Here is a 23,694-nt window from a genome sequence, read left to right as displayed (position 1 = left end):
GGATGGGGATTAAAGAGAACAGACTTATAAGGGCATGTGAGTGGCTCAGTCAGTTGAGCAACCAACTCTTTTTTTTTTTTTTTTTAAAGATTTTTATTTATTTGCAACAGAGGGACAGAGAGAGAGAGCACTGGTACGGGGAGGGGCAGAGGGAGAAGGAAAAGCAGCATCCTTTACCGAGCAGGCAGCCTCACATGGGGCTCGATCCCAGGACCCTGGAAACGTGATGTGAGCCCAAGGCAGATGCTTAATCAACTGAGCCACATAGGCGCACTGGGCATCCAACTCTTGGTCTCGGCTCAGGTCATGATCTCAAGGTCATGAAATGGAGCCCCACGTTGAGCTCCACATTCAGCATGGAATCTGCTTGAGATTCTTCCTCCCTCTCCTTCTGCTCCTCCCACTTGTGCTTGCTTTCTCCCTCTCAAATAAATAGATAATCTTAAACAACAACAACAAAAAGAGGGGCACCTGGGAGGCTCAGCTGGTTGAGTGGCTGCCTTCAGCTTGGGTCATGATCCCAGCGCCCTGAGATCGAACCCCACATCAGGCTCCCTGCTCAGCGGGGAGCCTGCTTCTCCCTCTGCCTGTTGCTCCCCCTGCTTGTGCTTGCTCTCTCCCCATCTCTCTCTCTTTGCCAAACAAATAAATAAAATCTTAAAAAAAAAAAAAAGTATACACTTATCATGATGAAATAAAATGATTTTAAAAATCTAAGACAGTCTTTAAAAACTCAAATGTTTCCAATTTTATAATAATAAATGTTAGAGTGAATTTTCAGGGTTTTTTCCCTTTAAAAGCTTTAGACAAGCGTGCTTGGGTGGCTCAGTTGGTTAAGCACCTGAACCTTGATCTCGGTGTCATGAGTTCAAGCCCCCACAAAAATAAAGAAAGAAAATAAAGAAAAGCTTTAGATAAATCAGAGAAGAAAAGTCTGAAGTCAAGTCAAAGGTCCTTATTCAACCAATTCATTTATCTAAGAAATCCACATAAACTTAGAGACCCTTAAAGTTAGTGATGTACACAAATGATGTGTCGTGGTATTTAGCTACACATAGAAAATGTAACCTTCATGAACCTGACATAGAGGAGGAAGTCTTTGTTTCCTCTGTGATTTCTGTTGGAATGTGAAGCAGTGCCCTTTAATTCTGCTCATGTCTTTACCACGTGAGGAGTGTCTTATAAAATGACTACTTCAAACTCAACAAGAACAACACAGCTTCTGATACTGAATACAAAAGAAAGGTAGCCAATTCATGGCCCGAGTGACAGAGCAGCTAAATTCTCTCCTTCTTTTATAATATTTCAGAGGGGTTAACCATTTTTTATTACTTTAGTCTCTAATCTCTAGACCTGAGAACTGAACTGCCCGTCAATCAAATCATTTATTTATGGAACTAAGACAATGCAAAGAAACAAGAAACAGAGCACTGTCCTTGCTGATGAGGATCTTACCATTTCCCACAGATGCAGTATTTTTACTTAGAAAAAACAAAAACTAAGCCGCAAGACAATCGAGGGCATAGACCATTCCCTGGTTTCCAGAGAAAGGAAGAGATAATTCAGATCTAAGGTGGCTAAGGGAAGGTATCAAAGCAGACGTGCGTTGGTACACAGAAGACTGGCAGGGCTTGGAGATGACCCAGGCATTGTAAAGACGAGAAAGGGCAAGAATAATGGTGACCAAAATGGGAAAGCACTGGAAACAGTGAGGACAGACTGACTGGAATGACTTTCATGCACGGGAGGCAGAAAACGAAGAGGAGCAGCCAGGGCTCGGACGACAAGCAGACCGCACTTTCACTTGTGAGAACCTGGTGTGACTGCTATCTTTGGGCCCACCAGTGTTATTTACCGTCCGTTACGCCATTACTTTAACTCCTCATCCAGCAAACTAACACAGGCTAAGGAGCTGATCATCTAACATAAAAGAAAACTCCACCTGAATATGGCAAATTTTATTTCTACTCAGTCCAATGCAAATTCAAATAATAAAATGAGGAAGAGGGCAGAAAAATATAGATTTATAAAGGAAGCAAAGACCAAATATTTGCCCAAAATAGCCTTGGAGGTTGCTCCCACTAGTACAGGCTACCCACATCTACTTCTGTTTACGGCAGGAGGGAGGATTTCCTCATCATGGCGAAATGAATCTCGCTACATCCCCAGGGCTCTGGGTACAGGAAATCTCTGAAATGGGTCATCTGGATCTTTGGAAAGACTGATTTAAGTGTTTAACCATCTGGTCTTGAAACATGTAATCTCGTGCACTGGACAGGCTATTCTTGGACACTGGGTATGTACAGGCATTCAGCTCTCACCATACCCTGTGCAAACCCAATTGATAGCACTCTCCAGAGAGTCCCAATGAGAAAAATCAAAAGCCAACTTAAAGGACTGATGTTGTAGATGTCTGTTTTTAAAATAATCTGGCCTAAAGTTAACTTTTAAAAGAGCAGCTGTGAAAGATTCTCCACCATTCCATTTGTAATTTTTGTAAATGTCTCTTCCTGTTCCTCTCGATTTTTTCTCCCCCAGCCCTGGTAAAGGCACCTCTGAATTCCAGGGTAAAAAAAAAAAACAACAACAACAACAAAAACAAAAAAACCATAAAAACCAAAACAGAACTCTGCTGCTACCTTACCATTCTAGCTGGCCCACACTGAATAAAGCAAGCAGCCCATTTTTCATCCAGACACAGCTCTCATGCTTTGAGGTGTGCAGAACTCTACAAGCAGGTCCCAAAGAAATAAAATTTCTAAGCCGAGTTATTCACAGAATGAAATCAGATTCCCCTGGTGAATGAAGGGGGTTGCTTTCAGCAAAAGCACTTCCTTAAACTTTATCCTCCTCAGCAGGTTTCTACCAGGTAGCTCTGGAGTTCTAATCAAGCTCTGTGATCAAAGCGACTATAAACAAAGACAAAACCAAACGCCGAGAAATCTTTCTCACTGATGCAGCACGATTTCTCCCGGTTCCCTATACTAAGAAAAACAACTACGAAACAGGATTTCTGATAAGCTGTAAAAATAATCCAAGCCAAAGGAAATGCAAAACCAAGGCTAATGCACTCCAATAAGCCTCCGGGATCACAGCCTATTTACCATTAATACAGTCAGCGCAGATTCTTACCAAACCAAGAGACAAAAACACAGCCAAGTCTTACCTTTGAATTTCCTGGTATTCAAATTAATCTTATACTATTTTTAAACTGGTAAAGAAAACCTGTAAAATTATTTCAGCAGTTGCTTCTGAGTACTTATGATCTATTCAGGGTTTTTTTGGTTTTTTTTTTAAACTTCTCCGCAAAAAATTTTTTTAAAACAATGTTTTACATAAACATTTGTCTGCATACGCAGGAGTGGAGGCACTGTCCAGCCAAACGTGCCTTGGAAACAGAGGACAATGCTGAAGAAACAATATTTCTGTCAAATGGGGAAAAGAGGTCAGCTTATTTTCAAGTCCATAGTAAGCCTTCTATTCTATTCCCCTGATGGCATTCTAAGAGGACATGAGGATTTCAGGCCACTATTTCTAATTATTCCTCACTACTCATTTGCATTACTCTATAAACCTCCAGTCCTAAAACAGGCTACTGTAAGTAATACAAGTCCTACCACATGCACAAACATTAAAATAGAAGAATGTTTTATTTTACCTAATAAACCTGTACTGAAGATAAGGACAGTGTTCACAAAGAAAGGGAAGAAACAAAACCAACTTCCAAATCCAGCAAATTTTGATAAGGCATAATTTGGATCCATAGATTAAAGAACCTAGGACTCACAATAGCAAAATCAGTTCTCCTACCCATCTTTTCCACTTTCTGGTCTCCACATTTACTTACATACTTGCCTTATTTCAAATGAAGGTAAAAAAAAAAAATTCTGAAAAAGATGAAAAAAATTAACACAAGAACGAACATGCAAAAGAGTCTGGAATCAGCACAAAACTGTTAAGCTCAATTAGTCACATTTGAAAATCTGCTAAATTGGGGGGTTTACCCCTGTCTTCTAGAAGAGATGAATATTTGAATTAATATGTATAAAACAAACTGGATTTTCTGAATGAAAAGATGTTACATGTAGACACTTAATAGGAAAGTATTATTATCTAATAATGTTATATATTATTATATTATTTTTCCTATTCAAATATTTATCACCTCAATATTTGAAAAGCATCTTTCAGGTCCCTACTTTGAGACTACTTAAGGAGATATGGTGGAAAAAGGATACAGATAGAGCTTCTGTTTCTTGATTTGGGTGGCTTAGGGTAGTCACTTCTTAATTGTTCATAGTGTGCATGCTTTATACACTTTTCTCTACGGTCTTTTAAAAGCACACAAATCATAAATACATACAGACATTCATACATACATCAAGGCATACAAATCAGAGAAATGAAGCACAAGGACACTGAACTAGCAAAGAGCCGGGATGTGAGCGTGGCCCTCTCTCAACCACTCTGAGCCACCACTGCAGTACAATACACTCCCCCGCTTCTACACTGGGCCTCGGCCTGCCATCATGTCAAACAGGTGACTCTAATCCTCACTGTAGCAAGCCAGAGGAAATGCTGAGAAGCAGTGCCCTAGGGGGCTCCCCCCCCCCCATAGAACTGGGAGTTCTTCTCGGGGCCATGGAGAAGGCTGAACAGGTGATACATCAGACCTTTCAGACTTAATCAGAGCAACTCAATTTGATCTGTTTTTATATTGGGATCCCACATTTAAAAATTTTTTTTTTCTTTTTAAGTTCTATGGGCTTTTACAAAAGCTCAGAAAACTTCATGATTCTTTTTTTTAAAAAATATTTTATTTATTTATTTGACAGAGATCACAAGTAGGCAAAGAGGCAGGTGGAGAGAGAGGAAGCAGGCTCCCCGCCAAGCAGAGAGCCTGATGCGCCCAGGACCCTGAGATCATGACCTGAGCCGAAGGCAGAGGCTTTAACCCACTGAGTCACCCAGGTGCCCCAAACTTCATGACTCTTAAAGCCATTTAATGATCAGGGATTTGGTGGTCTGATTTCCCCAGATTTTGCCAAGAGACAAGAGAATCAAAAGGAGCCTCCTTCTCTGACCCCCAAGCCCTTTCTTCTCTTCCTCACATTCAGGAAACTCATCTAGATTAGTGACTACAGAGATCAAGAAAAAAGAAACAACTTAGTGAGAGAGGGAGCCCGGTCCACAATCCAGGTGTCCCACACCTTTGCCCCCCAGGTCCTGTCTTCCCACTGTATTGTGCTGCCCCGGCCAGAGGACACAAGGCATGTATGGCGGGAGAGGCCAGGGGCCAATCTGTTGAGGACACTGTCACACTAAGGAGGGTCTGGACTTCATCCTGAGGAAGCCCCAGGATTCTGAGCAAGAATGGCACGGTCAGGTCTGGGTTGAGAGGGGGGGACTCTGACAGCAATCCACACCCCCTCACCCTTCCTCCATACTCTGTCTGCTGTCTGACCCCCACCCTAGTGGGTAAATGCTTCCCGTGTAAAGGCCACTTCAAACCTGGTCATAATAAGCACTGTGAAAAACAACTGCTCACGATGGAAACGCTGACACAGTGGTGGTGTAAGATGCCCCTTTGAAAAGCCTTGTCAGGGCCCAGTCTTTGTAATTTAGTGGTGGCTCACAGGAAGCGCCTGAGAGCCAGATTCTTTCTGACTGTGCTCAAGGCCATAATTTCCTTCCCATACTTAAACCGATGACCCTGTGTCTCACTGTCAAGGGAGTCTGCCAAAGGGAAAGGGCAGATAAATAAGCAGCAAAATCTGAAGAAAACTGGCCCATTTGAAAAAAATTCCTAAGATTCTTCTTGGGGATTAACAACAAAAGGATTTCTAGATGAACTGATCTGTTTCTCCAAATGAAAGCCCCTTGAAGGCAGAGCTGGGGAAAGCTGGCAGCCAGCCATTTTAGGTGCCAGATGCTGAGGAGGGGAAAGGAAGTAAGTCACAGAAGCTGTGATCAGACCTGTGTGCTAAGCAGGGCCTCCCTCCCACCCTGCTCTCACCACGGCCCCAGAGTGGTTTCTACACACCACTCTCAGTCATAAGATTAATCAAGATCCTAAAATCAAAATGGGAAGGGGACAACAAGGAATAACATTAAGCCAGTATGCACTCCAGCTACGATCTCCACCCCTCCCCGTAAGCATATTCTCACGAGCTTCTGCTACATGTTCTGTATAGTACTTATCTACCACCCATTACTTCAAGATAAATTTCAAACTATAGAAGTAACATGTTCTGTTGGGGAGCCCACAAATAACTGAGAAAACACTCGTGACCATCTGAGGAATTTAATAAGTGGCATTTTCTATAAAATGCTAGCTTCATGATTTTCCCAAAGATAACAGACCAGAATAGTAACTAGTTCCTCCTTATCAACCACCATTCCTTGAAAGTCCTTAGCCAGTAATTTTCATGAAGATCAATGAGTCACCTCTTATCACTACTGTAGCCCTCAGACTTAAGGAAAACAGGCCCAGCCTACTCTTCCATGACAGCTGCCCCACTAGAGGCAATCACCTTGACCTCATGTATTTGGCTGCTGTTCAGAAAACCATGTCTGAGTTAAAATTCTCAAAAATACACTCATATTAGGTAGTAACACCTTTCTCAGTTACATAGGCACAGACTGCCTGCGCTATTTCATCCCAACAGAAACCCACACCATGTCCCCCTCAGTGACCTCACCTCCTACTCCCCAGATTGCATGTGGTCCTGGGAACATACCGCAGGTACATTCTTTTGAAAAGTCTTAAAATCAAAGTACAACAAATAGCTATTCCTGATTTCTAATTCACATTAGAAAGAACGGAATAGAGAAGTACCCCCACCATTATAAAACCTTATCAGCAGACTGATTTTGACTACCCATGGCATCCACTATGTTAAAATCTAAAATGAAAATGTTTACCACCTGGCTAATGTGACTACGACCGTCTGCAGGAGGAAGAGAAGATTTGGTGATGAATGAACATGATTCTGCTCCGCTCCTTTTACTTCTGTGCGTATCTTCCCAATTCCTCAGACCACTCACCTGCTCCAGTATCCATCTGTTATTTTGGCTTTCTGTTCAAAGAACCCACTGGGTAAAGGGGTTTAATTTTGTCCACAGAAGGACAATCCCTCTGGCTATCAAACAGCCTCAAGAGTGTCGGGGTCCAGGGGTGTTTGGGTGGCTCAGATGGTTTAGCATCTACCTTCTGCCCAGGTCAGGACGAGGGGTCCTGGGATCGAGCCCCGCATGGGGCTCCCTGCTCAGTGCGGAGCCTGCTTCCGGCCTCTGCCTGCCTCTGCCTACTTGTGATCCCTCTCTCTCTCACTCTGTCAAAGAAAAAAAAAAAAAAAAAAAGAGTGTCGGGGCCCACCTGTAAACTTATAGACACTATCTACACCAGAGTGCCCTATCCAGACCACCAGCGCTTCTTTTCCGTCTTCTCCACAGGGACATCCTGAATCACATCTAGATGAAGAGACCATACGCGCTTTCCTGAGCCCTTCTACCCAGGGAAGAATTACACCCAGTAAGGTGGGGGCTCTCCTACTGCTGCCATTGCTGCTTTCTTCTTTTTAAAGGGGAAGGTCGTTTTGTGTTAACCAGTCAATCCTTGAATTTATATACTCCTCCACTGTCTCATTTAATATACTGGAGTGGGCCATTTCAAAGATAGCCATTAAAATCTATGTATCATGGCTTGTCAAATCTTATAATTACATGAGTTCAAAACTTGGGCTACTGATTCAATTTTTCGTATTGACTATGTAATGGAAAGTCCAATGCAACCAGTTAAATCGTGAGAGGTGGAAGCCTCGTCAGGAGCAATCAAAAGGCAACTGAGCTTGAAAGCTGTATGTCCACATTCCACGCTGGTGAGGGTGCAATGAGCAGATGGCATGGATGGCGCTGGAATGTGTTCGAAATACAGCCTTCTCACACCCACTTTCCATTTCCCCTCCAAAACCCGTATTCCTACGGGTGCAAACCTCACTCTACAATCTAAGACAGTAAGGCCAGTGTTGTCTGGAGTCACTAGGTTTTATGTGTGCTTGCTTCTAATTAAAGAGCATTCGATTTTAAGAACTTAATAAAAAGGCCATAAACCTGTATCATTCCACAAGAATGCCAAGAATGGTAAGTAACCAACTAATATTCTTCCAAAGTGACCTCTATTAAGGGCTGCCTCTACGACTTTGCCAACTAACGTGTCAAGAGGCAGTAACATTCCTATCACAGGCTACTCCCATTTTAAAAAGCACAGGCCAGAGGCGCCTGGGTGGCTCAGTGGATTAAGCCGCTGCCTTCGGCTCAGGTCATGATCTCAGGGTCCTGGGATCGAGCCCCACATCGGGCTCTCTGCTCTGCAGGGAGCCTGCTTCCTCCTCTCTCTCTGCCTCTCTCTCTGCCTGCCTCTCTGCCTACTTGTGATCTCATTCTCTGTCAAATAAATAAATAAAATCTTTAAAAAAAAAAAAAAAAGCACGGGCCAAGTGAAAAGGCCTTCTTCAAGTAACCAAAGCAACTCAAAACTGTAGGGTTTGAGTACTAGTACAAACAGTCTGAAAAGTGGCAAAATCAAAGTTTAAAAGGCCACTTACAGTGCCAACAAATGATTCTGAAGAATTCTGAGAAAGGTAATATTAACATTTTAGTGGTAGAACACCTGGAGAGAAGCCAAGAGGCCTGAACTTTCTCCCTAACTGGGTCATTAAATCTTGTAGAGGGTGGCAGGGACGCACACACAGATCCAAACTAGTTAAATGGCATCTCACAGTAGTTAAATGGCATCTCACAGTCAAGTTATCCTGACAGCTTTCATCTGTCAGCAGGATCACCGCACAATGATGTTCTTCAAGGAGACAGGTAGGTCTCTTGGGGCTAATGATAACCTAAGTGCACACAACCATAGTCAGACTGATAACAATCAATCCCTACCCTTGGAACAGACACTCAAATTCAACAGCTGAGAGAGGATGGATCTGCTGCCAGGCAAGCTAGATCACCCAGATCCTCACCGCCTCAAGTGTTCCTTCCCACTCTATGCTTGCTTTCTGCAATCCTTACTCTGTAGAACAGCAAAAGATCTTCTTAAAGTATAGATCTGATCTTGTCAATCCCCTCCTTACAACCACTCAGAGCTTCCCTCTGCCCTTCTGCTAAATCCACAAATTCTTATACATCCCCAAATGTGATCTCATCTCCACCATTCTACCTTTTCTCACCAGACTCTCACTAGACTGTGGCCTTCCTTCAGTTCCCTGGATGACCCATTCATTTGTTCTCATTCAACCATTCAACAAAAAATTACTGCTTTTGTAAATTACCTACTATTGTGCCAAGCACTGCCCTACACACTGGGGATACAGCAATGAACAAGACACAAAGATCCTTGCTCACACTGTAGCAAGGGGTAAAAGACAATCAGAAAACAAAAAAGTGAGTTAATCATGTGGGAATCTGGAAGAAGATTGTTCCAGGGAAGGAAAACACAACTGCAAAGGCTCTGGGGTTAAGTAATAGTTTTCTTGTCATGTGTTTCTTGCTAAGTAATAACTCCAAGAAGATGAGGCTCTAATGTCTTATCTATTCAGCTCTCTATCCAACCTCAGCACTGGACTTAGTACCTGGCTCAGTAATTATCTGCTAAATGGGTAAGTGAATCAGGGTCTAAAGAAAAAAGTCCCCCCTCTAATCCCCCCCAAAAACCAAAAAACCCCAGAACAAAAAAACCCCAACCAAACAAAAGCCAAAAAGGTGTCCCCAAGTAATAGAAGTGTTACCTCAAGTTATCAGGGCCCCTGCAGACATTACACAGGTTTCAAACTTACTAATAGAGCTCATGATCAAAGTGAATTTAGTGCCACTTTAAGACATATCCTAATAATAACATGCGTCTTATCAAGGCATCACCCAGAAAGAAGTAAAACCATTAAAATATCCTAATAATAACATGCGTCTTATCAAGGCATCACCCAGAAAGAAGTAAAAGCATTAAAGTGGGAGCAACGGGGCACCTGGGTGGCTCAGTGGGTTAAAGCCTCTGCTTTCGGCTCAGGTCATGATCCCAGGGTCCTGGGATCGAGCCCCACATCGGGCTCTCTGCTCAGCGGGGATCCTGCTTCCTCCTCTCTCTCTGCCTGCTTCTCTGCCTACTTGTGATCTCTGTCTGTCAAATGAATAAATAAAATCTTTAAAAAAAAAAAAGTGGAAGCAACAACCTTCAAAGATAGAAAGTAATCGAGATATTAAAACTATGCAGAAAACCTGAATTATTTACTCCAATGGTGTGTCCCAACCCACTGACAGTTATGTTAGTTAAAAGCTTACCTTGGATGGATTGTTTCCTCCAACCTCACTACCACAGCCTTGGTCATGCCCTTTTCTTGCAAAGCCTGGACTATGGGGACTTTCCTCACTGGTACTCTCCCAGGTACTGTGCTGTGTTAATTTTAATACAGTTTCTGTTGCAACATTTCTACCCCAATTTGACTCCAATCTACCTACAAAAATAACCTACAGTTATTTCTAACTGTCTCTCAACAAGAACTCCATGCTCCGTCCAGATCAACTGTCCCGTGAACATGCCTTGCACATTACCGTTCCCAAACCTCTACTCTGGCTCTACCCTCATCTGAAATAGCATCACAAATCTCCCCTTTCCCAACGTTATCAATTTAGGACAATGCCTTCTCGCCCACCCCCACTATGACAAGTTCATCCTCCCCAAGCAGTTTCTGCATTCATTTGGCCACACCTGTTCTTCCTCCGCCCTGCTCTGTATCACCAAACTGAAAGCCTGCAAACTACCTTTCCCAGACACCTTTGCCAGCCGGCTTTCACTGAGGTTCTGCCAAAGGCTGGAGACTGGGTGGCAGGAGAGGGATACAACACTCCTCCACTGCTGGTCTGTGTGAAGCCGCAGAGCAACTGCGAAGGACGGCGGGCAACTGCACACAAGGCAAGTTCTGGCACCATGAGGCGCCATCAGCCGAGAGCTGGCTCTGGGGTCCCGCGGAAGCACGGCAGTGTGGCTGCAATCTCGGCAGCAGGCCAGCGGCTCCGGACACCGATGCTCCAGCCCCTGACACTCCAGCCCCAAGGCAGCTGGCTTCCTGATCTCTGGGTAACAAGCCCCTTCTCCCTGCTGCTTCTCCACACACAGCCCCTCTTTTCCTCCTTTTGCTCTCCTGCCCTTCCAACACCTCTGGAACAAACCGCTTGCATGTAAATCCCACTCTGCTTGAAGCACCTAGAGCGGTATTTCCACTTCCCTGACTGGACAGTACAGACACAACAGCAGATGAGGAGGAAATAAAAACAGCGGCACCAAGCATGACAGCAGAGGAAACGCAGAGTGGCAGAAGAAGACTACCAGTCAGGAAAAAATCCCACTCAATGAAGTCCTACAACACATCTCCCTGGGTACATGACAATGTACTTTTTAAGAAAATCTCTATATTCTCAGCATGTAATGATATTACCTTTTTCTTCTTTCTGTTACTTTTTAAAAAAAAAGATTATTAGGGGCACCTGGGTGGCTCAGTGGGTTAAGCCTCTACCTTCGGCTCAGGTCATGATCTCAGGGTCCTGGATCGAGCCCCGCATCGGACTCTCTGCTCAGTGGGGAGCCTGCTTTCCCCTCTCTCTCTGCCTGCCTCTGCCTACTTGTGATCTCTCTCTCTGTCAAAAAAATAAATAAAATTAAAAATCGTTAATAAAAAATTAAAAAACATTATTAGGTTGAGAGAGAGAGAGAGAGAGAGAGAGTGAGCATAAGCAGGGGAGCAGCAGGCAAAGAGAGAAGCAGACTCCCTGCTGAGTAGGAAGCATGACGTGGGACTCGATCCCAGGACCCTGGAATCATGACCTGAGCAGAGTACAGACCCCAACCAACTGAGCCACCCAGGCGCCCCTACAATGTACTTTTTGAGTTCTAAAGACTAAGATGCTAGTTTCACTGTACATTCAGCTATATATGTATGTGTGTATGTGTACATATGTATATACACACATACATATATATTTGTTTTTTCAAGAGGAAGTTGATATTGCATCTCTCTTTGACTAACCAAGTTTCTGCAGAGTAGGGAGAAGCCTTCCAAGCGTTTCCTTCTGTCTCCCCAGCACCTCACACCCAGGAGGTACTTCTTAGGTATGTGGCGTCTGACTGACGACTGCTAGAACGCTTTGGAATTCATGCAGATTGGGGACGAAGGCCAAGCAGATAGTCAGTCTAGTTCTAAAAAGGAACCTGAAAACAAATCTCATTCTGAACAAAAAAATTCTGAATCTTTATCCGTCCTGACATGCAGCCACTAAGGAGGGGGAGACAGAGGAGTTCCACAGGCACACGGGGCAGGGATTTTCACCTCTGCCTTGACAAAGCCATGGTAGCTCTATACTTCTGAGGAAGGCCTCCATTTTTTTGGTTAAAGATCTAGCCTGAGGGGCGCCTGGGTGGCTCAGTGGGTTAAGCCTCTGCCTTCGGCTCAGGTCATGATCTCAGGGTCCGGGGATAGGGCCGCGTTGAGCTGTCTGCTCAACGGGGAACCTGCTTCCCCCCACCATGCCTGCCTTTCTGCCTACTTGTGATCTCAGTCTTTCAAATAAATTTTAAAAATCTTAAAAAAAAAAAAAAAAAAAAAGATCTAGCCTGAAAACCCCATTACATAGAAGTGCCCAGAATACAGTTTACCTTTCTCAGAAGGATGAACAACTGAGTCAATCTGGGGCTGATGTAAACCTCTGGCTCCTGAAAGTATCTGTTTCCAACCTGCTCAGAGATGACGTAGATACCTCTTAAGTCTACCTTAAATTCATTTTCAGATATTATGTTAAATCAAGATAAGGAGAAGTGCTGGAAGGTGTAATTTTTTTTTTTTGGGGGGTGTAAATTTTTTTTAAAGGTTAAGTAAAAAATGCTAACTCTGGAGGCTAACAACTATTAAAACCATACCTATGGCCCTTCGTTACATCACCTGGTGCTCCAGCTTTCCATCAATAAAAAATGTTTCATGAAATGGAAACCTTCGAAAAGATATAAACCCCAACAAGAGCATAAAAGCAGCTTGACCTTCACAGACTTCCAGAACTAAGCCATCAGCTGTTGTCATTTTCATACTTCATCTACCAACATGCCTAATAGATAAATACTTGAACATTTCCAGCCCATTCCGTTATTAATTTGAACAAGTCTACCATAGGAAACCATACCCTACAACCCAGTACAAGCGTTTTCCAAGTATTAGGCATGATAAAATCTTTTCAGAGACTGGCAAATGAGAAGTTCTGGTAAAATGGGATTTACTGAATGCTTCATAATCAGCTCTCACCACAATGGAATATACGAAAATAAATCTATCAATTACCGCAGACAATCACATCATTTGATACTTCAGCCAACGCTTCACAATGAAAGGCTCTGAGTTCATTGCTTATTCGCCATCTCCTGAGGGCCGTGTTGGGGGCAGGTGAGAAGTAAAAGGCCAGTGGGAGCAAGAGCGGTACACCAGTTTGCCATCTTCTCCCAACACAGTAAGTGGGGAAGGGGAAGGAACAGAAGATGCCCTAGAACTGGCTTTACACACACACACACACATGCACACATCAGGCACCACCAGTTTTCTCATCTTTTATATCAGCATACAGTCACTGGCCAGGCACAGCACAGAATAAACAATATGCATGTGACTTCATTTCATTTTTCACAATAATCCAAAGCAGCAGGTACTATTACAACCCCCACCTTACATATGAGAAAACAGGCTCAAAGAGGTGAAATGACTCACTACGGATCACCAGCTTCATGTGACCCTTGCTGCCCGCCGCCGAAGTCCGCACACCTGTCTGAAGCCCGCCCCTGAGCTGCTGTGAAGACAGGACGGACAAGAGCTGTGCCGCTTGAGGCTTCGCAAGGAAAACCGCAGCTGTGAGTGTTAGAATCCACTCTACTAGCAGAGGTTTTCGCTGCGGCGGGGGGACGGGGGCCCCTCTTCTTTACCTAGAGGCAAAACTTGAATGATACACTCCCCACAGTGATGTGTGAGTACCTTACATCGCTCAAAGTACTATTACATACCTTGCCTTACAACCTGGGAAGGACAGGTATTCCCTTCACTCCCGAAGTAAGGACACTGAGATCCAGAGATGACATGCCTCATCCACGGCACAAGGATTCAATATGCTGTCTCCTCAGTGGGAATAGGGATGTTGCCCAAGACTCACAAGAGAAGCAGAGTATCTGTCATAGTCTGAAAAACAATGTAGACCATTTCCAAAGTGACACCTAATGGAAAATGGATGTCTTTAAACTTCAGTATAACCTGCAACTGAGAATCAATATAGCTTTAGTGGTCTGAGCATTAAGTTGTGTGACAACACTAACTTGTACCTTTCTTCATTTCTCATACCATGGAAGGGACAAGACGCGGTAAGTTTTTGCCCTTAAACTTAACTCCGTTTTTTTTTTTCCTTACTCCATTGCAAAAATTCATTTCTACTCACAAAGTATGCCTGAAAAATCACCAAAGAAGTAATTACATGACTTCACTATTCTGGAAACACTCTTTCAAGGCTCCAGAAAAACTATTTCTTTCATACCAATCAGACGGCAATGTTCATATAAATCCTGTGAGGTTTGGCCCCTCATGAGGACAATCATAAAATTAAATACTATGGGAAGAAAATCAGTCTCAATTTTTAAAAATATGTATTTATTTGACAAAAAGAGCAGGAGAGCACAAGCAGGGGAAGCTGCCGGCAGAGGGAGAGGGAGAAGCAGGTTCCCCACTATGCAGAGAACCTGATGCAGGGCCTGACCCCAGCACCATGACCTGAGCCAAAGGCAGACACCAAACCAACAAAGTCACCCAGGTGCCCCTACAGGAATTAAAATGCCTATACTAAAAATCAGTGGGTAGGTGAAAATCCATCTCTCTTATTCCAATCTCAAGAATTCACAAAACAGGGGCACCTGCATGGCTCAGTGGGTTAAAGCCTCTGCCTTCAGCTCATGATCCCAGGGTCCTGGGATCGAGCCCCGCATCGTGCTCTCTGCCTACTTGTGATCTCTGTCTGTTGAATAAATAAATAAAATCTTTAAAAAAAAAAAAAGAAGAAGAAGAAGAAGAACTCACAACAGTGATGCAGCTGCACACAGTGGGAAAAGACCTCTCCCTGACTTTTCTTTCACTAAAAGTGAAAAACACCAGGATACAGTGTAAACAAAGTCAATTCCATTCAAAGTTTCAAAGAAAAAATTATAATAGCTCAAAGAACAAATCAGAAGTAACATTCTATTCATAAATCAAAGCTACCTTAGAAATTTCACATCACTGTTTTACACTCAAAATCTCCAACCTCAAGGTAAGAATCTGACTTCATCAGGTCATTTTTTATAAATTCGTCAAATCTAAAAGGAAACCTGACTTTTGTCCATGAGCTTCTGAGCTGTGTGGAAGTAATTTTCCTTGAAATCCATAAGCCATGGATTACACCCTAATTGCATCATTTGCTCTTTGTGTTGAGGGTGCTGGGGACAAATGTGAAGGGCAAGGGAGTTGTATCTAAAAATACTCAGCCTGGGGGTTGGTTGGGTGGCTCAGTCGGTTGAGCAGCTGCCTAAAGCTCAGGTCATGATCCCAGGGTCTTGGTAGTGAGCCTTGCATCAGGCTCCCTACTTAGCAGGAAGCCTGTTTCACCCTCTCCCACTCCCCCTATTTGTATTTCTTCTCTCACTCTCTGTCAAATAAATAAATAAAATATATTTTTTTAAGATTCTGTTTATTTGACAGAGAGAGAGATCACAAGTAGGCAGAGAGACAGGCAGAGAGAGAGGGAGAAGCAGGCTCCCCACCAAGCAGAGAGCCCGATGCGGGGCTCGATCCCAGGACCCTGAGATCATGACCTGAGCTGAAGGCAGAGGCTTAATCCGCTGAGCCACTCTGGTGCCCCTAAATAAATAAAATCTAAAAAAAAAAGTTCTCAACCTGGGCGACCTAGCTGGCTCAGTCAGTACAGCATGAGACTCTTGATTTTGCGGTCATGAGTTCAAGCCCCACACTGTGCTTACTAAAAAAAAAAAATTAAAACTCCTAAGAAAAATTAAAAATGGAAGCACATGAAGGGCACCTGGGTGGCTCAGTGGGTTAGAGCTTCTGCCTTCGGCTCAGGTCATGATCCCAGGGTCCTGAGATGGAGCCCAGCATCAGGCTCTCTGCTCAGCGGGGAGCCTGCTTCCCTTCCTCTCTCTCTCTCTCTGCCTCTCTGCCTACTTGTGATCTCTGTCTGTCAAATAAATAAAATCTTTAAAAATAAATAAATAAATAAATGAATAAAAATGGAAGCACATGGAAAATGACCTCATCGTGCCTTTATGATCAAAAAGTCCAAATCAGTAGACAAGCTTGGTTTTTCCCAACATGCAGTCTTCACCAATGTGAAATTGTATATAAGAATTTAAGAGCCAATCCGAAATCTTTTCAAAAATACTAAGAACTTGGGGTGCCTGGGTGGCTCAGTTGTAAGCGTTTGCCTTCAGCTCAGGTCATGATCCTGGGGTCCTGGGATGGAGTCCACAGCTGGCTCCTACTCAGCAGGAAGCTAGCTTCCCCCTCTGCCCTCCAACCTGCTTTTGTGCATTCTCTCTCTGTATCTCTCCCAAATAAATAAATAACATCTTAAAAAAAAAAACAAAAAACACACCAAGAACTCAATGGAAAGGCAGAAAAAAACCCAGTACAGAAACACTTCAAAACTATTTGTAAGTAAACGTGTTCTCCTCATACATTGCCAGTTGGTGAAGACGGTATTACAAATCTATACCCCAATCTTGTTAAAGGGACTCACTTATAATGGAAGGAATTAAGTTCCTGAATCTACCTAAACCCCGGGATCATACTCCTCTATTGGTGCAAAAAGCTTCCACTCAATCTTCCTACACTAATTTGCCTACAATATGCTATGAAAACCTCAGTGGGGATTGGATAATGTAAAAATGCTGGCAGTGACCTTGGCACGCATTTTAAATATTTTTAATCTGCTTGAATTATAGGTCAAAGGTAGGGTGGGGGCAATACTCATAGTAAATAAGAGAAGAGCATTTTATAATCTTCAAAGTGCTTTCTCATTTAATCCTTGTAACAATCCCAGAGCCCGGTGCCCACTATCCAGATCAAAGACTTTTCACGCTGGTGAAGGGACTAGCATCCCACCCAGTACAATGCACTGGAACAGAAGCAGGGGGTACCTGGTACATGGCAAATGTTCATCAACACCTCTACTACATGTTCAAAAAGTCCAATCCAGGGGCGCTTGGCTGGCTCAGTCAGTGGAGTTGGAGCCCCACGTTGGGTGGAGAGATTACTTAAAAATAAAATCTTAAAAAAAAAGAAAATCCAATCCACTTTGCAGAGAAGATAAGCCCAGTCCGGAAGTACCATGGCACAGCCAGGACCATACTACTGGCCACCTGTTCTCCACACTCCTGTGTCCTAAGTCAGGGTGGGTTTTCCCCCCTAATCAGACTGTCACTGAGGCTATAAAAGGGTTTTTCCCAAACTCTCTCTCAGAACTCACACTGGCATCTCATCATTTTTTATGTTTTCCATAAATTTAACCTACACCCTTTTCCTCCTGTAAGCAGGCATTTCATTCCTTCTTACGCAGCAGTCTTCACTTTCGGTCCACAACCCTTCATTATGTATAATAATATGACCGTGTGGAGCGCACACAGGCAGTGCCCATGGAGGATGAAGCTGAATGAGCGTCACTGTTCTAAGGGACCTACAGCTTGATGATAATTAAGATAGGCAGTATCAGGAAGGAGACCTGGACCTGCAAATTACGGGAGAAGGGACAGTCTCAGCAGAGGGACCAGCATGAGCTGACAGAACCTGAACATGTGTTCGGGAGAAAGCAAGTGGCGCGTCTGCCTGGAAGGCGTGGTGCAGGATGAGAAGGCCAAGTGATGGTCTGGAATCAGCCTGTGTTAAGAGCTGAGCTCGAAGATGAGAAACTGCCATGTCATTCCACGAGCAGTTCTCACTGCCTCCTGGCACCTCTCTTTCCGACTGCTCCCACATCCTCTTTGCCAAAGGGAAAAAAGCACACACAAGACTTGGAGCATTCACTCTAGATGCTTATTATGTTCTTTTTTATTTAGAGAAGTCTTCTCAGCTGTATCTTATTGTGATGAACAATTTCAGGATCAAGGGTATCAACTGGGGCTCTCCACCCACCCAATGGGTCAATTAACCAAGTCATCTCTTACTTACCAGTTAGGACCCCTTTCACAATCTGATGAAAACTTGGGCCCTCTCCCTCAGAAAAATGCACTTACACAAAAAATTCAGGGACCCCAGATTAAGAACCCTTGTGCAAGCAAAAATTATAGGACAGGCAAAACAAAAGAAACAAACAAAAAACAACTCAGTTACTATTTCTACTACTAATTAGAAGTAGCCAATATCCTGAATCACATAAGTAAAATTCTCTTTCTTCTGAGTGACACAGTAATTACCCTAAGTGAATAAATAAAATGAGGGAATTTTTCCAAGATTTATAATCCTTGCCCACTAGTAACAATACAGCTTCCGTTCACTGGGCCCTACTTTATGACAGACCCTCTGCAAAGCAGTGGACATGTGGTATATAATGCAAAAGTTCTATATGAGATGAACAGTTATATCCTTGTTTACACAGAAGGAAACTGAAGCTCAGAGGGGTCAACCCTGACCTGACTTGAGGTAACCTCGCTGGAAAATGGCAGCTCTGGGTTTGCAACTCTGGCATTCTTCTTTTTTTTTTTTTTTTAAAGATTTTTATTTATTTATTTATTTAACAGAGAGAGAGAGAGAGAGAAAGTGAGCACATGTGCACGAGCAGGGGGAGCTGTAGGCAGAGGGAGAAGCAGGCTCCCCGGTGAGCAGGGAGCCCTATGTGGGGCTCCATTCCAGGACCCCGGGATCATGCCCTAACCGAAGGCAGATGCTCAACTGCCTGAGCCCCCCAGGGGTCCCCACAGTTTGACTTTCAAAGCCTGGCGATACTGCCTCTCAGCAGAGGTGACCTTGGCATAGTATTGATTAGTGGGAGAGATCAAAAGATACTGCCATCTCCTAGTAAGTAAACAGTGAAGTCCAAGGGTCCAGTCCATACCCTCCAGGTGCCCGATAAATACTTGTTAAGTGACTAGGGCAAAGAGAACTCTATAGTTCTATAGGGAAGACCAGAGAGGGGGAAACCGTGCCAACAGTCTTTAAAAGAGTTCGTGTGAGTATATGTGTCACAGCGGGGGCTTCATTGTTTCCTTTTTTTTTTTTTTTTTAAGATTTTATTTATTTATTTGATAGACAGAGGTCACATGTAGGCAGAGAAGCAGGCAGAGAGAAAGGAGGAAGCAGACTCCCTGCTGAGCAGAGAGCCCGATGTGGGGCTCGATCCCACGACGCTGGGACCATGACCTGAGCCGAAGGCAGAGGCCTTAACCATTGAGCCACCCAGGCGCCCCGGCTTCATTGTTTCCAACTGGACCTCTCCAGCTTGGAAACGGCCCTAAGTACCTAATCTGTTACACCCTCACATGCAAAGTTTTGCAACATACCAATGAGGTAATGAGATAAGTCAACTAAAATTTCACTAAAACAAAGTTGAAATAATCTTCCCCGTGTTGCTGTCTTGCCCATGCTACCCTGTACACCCTCCAAGACTACAGCCATTATACAACATGATAGTTTTTCCCAGAAGACTACCAGCTACCACTGCTGAGTACTTACACTGCCAATCACCAAAGCCTATTTATTTAGGGCCAGGACCTAGTCATCCTCACCTTTCTGTGGCCACTGCTCAGCTACCGGGACCCAGGAAAGCAATGATTATTATTTTAAATATGAAGATGTTTTAGTGCTTGCTTCACCAGCACATTTATTAAATATGAAGATGTTTTTTATTAAATAATAAGAGAACAGAGAACAGATGAAAGCTTAAGAGACACAATACCAAGCTTCGTCCCCAAAAAGAACATTTTACACAATTCTCCCTTAGATACTCAACTACAATTACTTGCAACAAAGACTCCTCCAAGTGTCACAGAAAAACAAAATGCAATGCCCAGTCTAAGACGCTGAAATAAAAGGAAGACAAAACGAGGCCATGGGTGTCAGTGTTACTCGAAACCAGTGGTTCTAATCTTTTTTGGGTCATGGATTCCTTTGAGAATTTAATGAAAGCTACAGATCCTTGCCCCACAAAAAACAAACAGAACCAACATGCAGTACTCACGCTTGAGAGCATCATGGACATTCCCTCAACCAGTCCCTTAAGGATCACAGACCCTCAGTGCGCAGCCTCTGCTCAGAACCCGCTTTTCTAGTCACATCTAAGTAGAGGCGACACAAATTCACCAACCATTTTGGTTTTTAAGGGTCATACGGATATGGAGGGAAACTGAAGATAGGGGTGATGGCTTTACCACCTGCAACGTTTTACCACCCATAAGGGCCCACTCCTCTTGCTACCTGAGTCATGTTACTCAGCCACAGTAACACACTGTGGGGGGAGGATGCTCTCTTTCTGCCAACCAGAATGTAAGCAATCCAGAAGCAGCAACCATATCTGCTGGTATTACGTGTTCCACCTAGAACTGTGCACATTCTAGATCATTACTGACTGGTTTAAAAAGAACAGATTTAAAACAACCTGCACATTATCTCTTAGGATAAAACGAGATAAATTCACATACTATAGGAAGAGATATGCTACATAACTAGCCCATTTTTAAATATTTACCTAAATTAAATCCCTGGAGCTTGATATACAGGAAATATAAGAATAAGCCTGTAAAAAATGTGCTTTCTCATCTCTGTAGTCTTCTTTATGGCAGGGATTTGGCCATCTATGGCATATACGCTGGTTTACAGCAAACCACAGCCACCATTCCTTAAAGGCATGAGCGAAACTGCCAGTGGAGCCTAAGACGTGAGGTGTTCCGCCTTCTTGTTGTGGCGTCTTTTTTTTTTCTTTTAAGTAATCCTTACACTTAATGTGGACTCAAACTCATAACCCTGAGATCAAGAGTCTCATGCTCCCCTGACTGAGCAAGCAGGCACCCCTCCTATGGAGCTCTTTGTTTAAGAAACATCTCCTGGGGCGCCTGGGTGGCTCAGTGGTTTAAAGCCTCTGCCTTCGGCTCAGGTCATGATCCCAGGGTCCTGGGATCGAGCCCCACATCAGGCTCCCTGCTCAGCAGGAAGCCTGCTTCTCCCTCTCCCACTCCTCTGCTTCTGTTCCCTCTCTCGCTGTGTGTCTCTCTCTGTCAAATAAATAAATAAAATCTTAAAAAAAAAACAAAACTGAACATCAAGGTTGTTTAGATTCCTGGATTATATGCCTTTTTTTGAGAGAGAGAGAGAGAAAGGGGTGGGGCAGGGAGGAAAAGAGAGAATCTTAAAAGCAGGCTCCATGCCCAGCATGGAACCCAACATGGAGCTCAGGATCCTGAGATGAAATCAAGAGTCAGACACTTCACCAAATGAGCCACCCAGGGGCCATGTGAGGTATATGTTTAGAGATAAAAGAATGGAAAGCATAGCCTCTGCTTTCAAGGAGCTTAAGATGTAGTTGGAGAAAGAGAAAAAAAACAGGCAGTTCGATCACAGAGTAATGAGCACCACATCAGAGGCAAACTCAGACAAGGCCTGACCACTGAGGGCCAGTCAGGGAAGGCTTTCTGAGAGGAATAAAATCTAGGCCAGATCTAAAGAATTAAAAGAAATCAGTTAAGTTTTTGTTTGGTTTGGGTGGGAATGGGGGTAGCAGAACACCCCAGAAAAAAGGAAACAGTATATGAAAAAGGCCCAGAAGCACATATCTCTGGAAGAGCTACAGTCACTCAACACGGCTGAAACACTGAATTTAAGGAAGAAAGTGGACAGAGATGGGCCGAGCTCCTGGAGCTCCCTTTTATAAACCGAATTTAGGTGTGCCTCCCCCTTCCTGAAGCCACAGCCCTCGAATGCTCTTACTCCTCTTGGCTTAAAAAAAACAAACAAAAACTACACAAAACAAAACAACAACTTATTTTGGAATGACTTTAGATTTACAAGAAAGTTGCAGACTATTTCAGAGTTTCCATATCCCATTCACCAGCTTCCCCTAATAGTAACACAACCAAGGTACGTGTCAAAACAAAGAAATTATCTTTGGTGCGAAAACTAAACCATAGACTTTATATGTATTTTACCAGTTTTTGCATCAATTCTCTTTTCTGTTCCAGGACCCAATCCAAGATTTCCACATTCCACTTAATTCGAAGACTTAAAAATTCCTTCCTTTACCTCTAAGCAGCACTGACTTATCATTTATCATCCCTCTTCCATCTCTGCTCCTCATCCCCTGTCATCACCAGCCCACTTGGAAGGTAAAACACATCGTATCAGAACAGAATGGAAGTTACCAATTCAGATGATCTGAAATAGGGAAAACTGTTAGGGATTAAGAGAAATTTAACAAAAAGTGAAATCAATGACATCTTTACATAGGAAAGATGCATGCACACTCACACACATATGCACACTTACACACACACACACACATTCACAAAAATAACTTGGCTTAAGGTGTTGCTTCCATTATGGAAAAGAAATTCAAGCAGACCCATTTCTGCTTCCTCAAACTTGCCACCAAGTAATAAATCCCTTTAATTTCTTTTCTCCAATACCCCAACCACCCCAAGGAGTCAAGCCAAAATCCCCTGAACTCCCAACTCATCCTCAAAACAAACTGCTGGCAAAGTCATTTGCACTATGGAAGAGGAAAGAAGGATGATTCATCCTCTTTCCTAGATTTTTTTTTTTTTTTAAAGATTGTATTTATTTGACAGAGAGAGAGAGAGCAAGCAAGAGAGGGAACACAAGCAGGGAAAATGGGAGAGGGAGAAGCAGGCTTCCCACCAAGCTGGGAGCCCAGTGCAGGGCTCGATCCCAGGACCCTGGTATCATGACCCGAGCCAAAAGCAGAGGCTTAACGACTGAGCCACCCAGGTGCCCCTTTCCTAGATTTTCACTAAGAACTTTAAGCGTTAGGGCAGAATTCCATTATGTCACAACAGTCTTTATAAAGGCACCTGACCAAAATTAGTCATACTTGTTTCTGTTACATTTATGACCTGCATTCTAAGCCTTCATCTCCTAAAATTCCCAAACCTGCAACAACCTTGATTAATGTTGATTTCTAGAGGGCTGCTTGCTGGCTCAGTCAGAAGAACATGTGACTCTTGCTCTCAGGGTCATGAGCTCGAGCCCCACATTGGGTAGTGATTGCTAAAATAAACAGATAAGTAAGTAAACTTAAAACAAAAAAAAAGTTGATTTCTAGAATCGAAGATGACTCCTGTGCAGAAATCACTGTAATGTCAATGAAAAACAGGAATTTTTTTCTAGAATTAAAACATACTTGTTAACAATGGTTATCCATAGGAGGTAGAATTTTTATTTTTTTAGTATTTTGGGAGGAGGTAGAATTTAAAGAATATTTTACCTTTCCTTATTATTTTAGTCATTGAGGGCTACCCGTCAAACATTCATCAAATACACCACGGAGCAGAGTCCTATGCCAGAATTTGAAGAAACAAACAGAAAAACAAATTCTCTTGTAGAGCATATCATCTAGATCTATATTTCCAATATCTGG

The 23,694-nt window shown here is 43.3% G+C and overlaps 1 protein-coding gene across 2 annotated transcripts in view; it reads right to left on the bottom strand.

Moving 5' to 3' along the window:
- ARHGAP35 (Rho GTPase activating protein 35) overlaps nucleotides 1-23,694 on the bottom strand; it is a 124,329-nt gene that overhangs the window by 85,780 nt on the left and 14,855 nt on the right. The window contains exon 2 of one of the 2 annotated variants that reach the window (XM_045987575.1): nucleotides 14,087-14,258. The exons of the other annotated variant lie outside the window; for it this stretch is intronic. The gene's annotated coding sequence lies outside the window, so the exon portion shown is untranslated. The remainder of the gene's footprint in view (nucleotides 1-14,086; nucleotides 14,259-23,694) is intronic. 2 annotated transcript variants of the gene reach the window in all.

The sequence above is a fragment of the Meles meles genome, chromosome 19 (assembly GCF_922984935.1).
Source record: "Meles meles chromosome 19, mMelMel3.1 paternal haplotype, whole genome shotgun sequence".
Classification (NCBI taxonomy): Eukaryota; Metazoa; Chordata; class Mammalia; order Carnivora; family Mustelidae; genus Meles; species Meles meles.
This window is presented reverse-complemented; position numbering and strand designations above follow the sequence as displayed.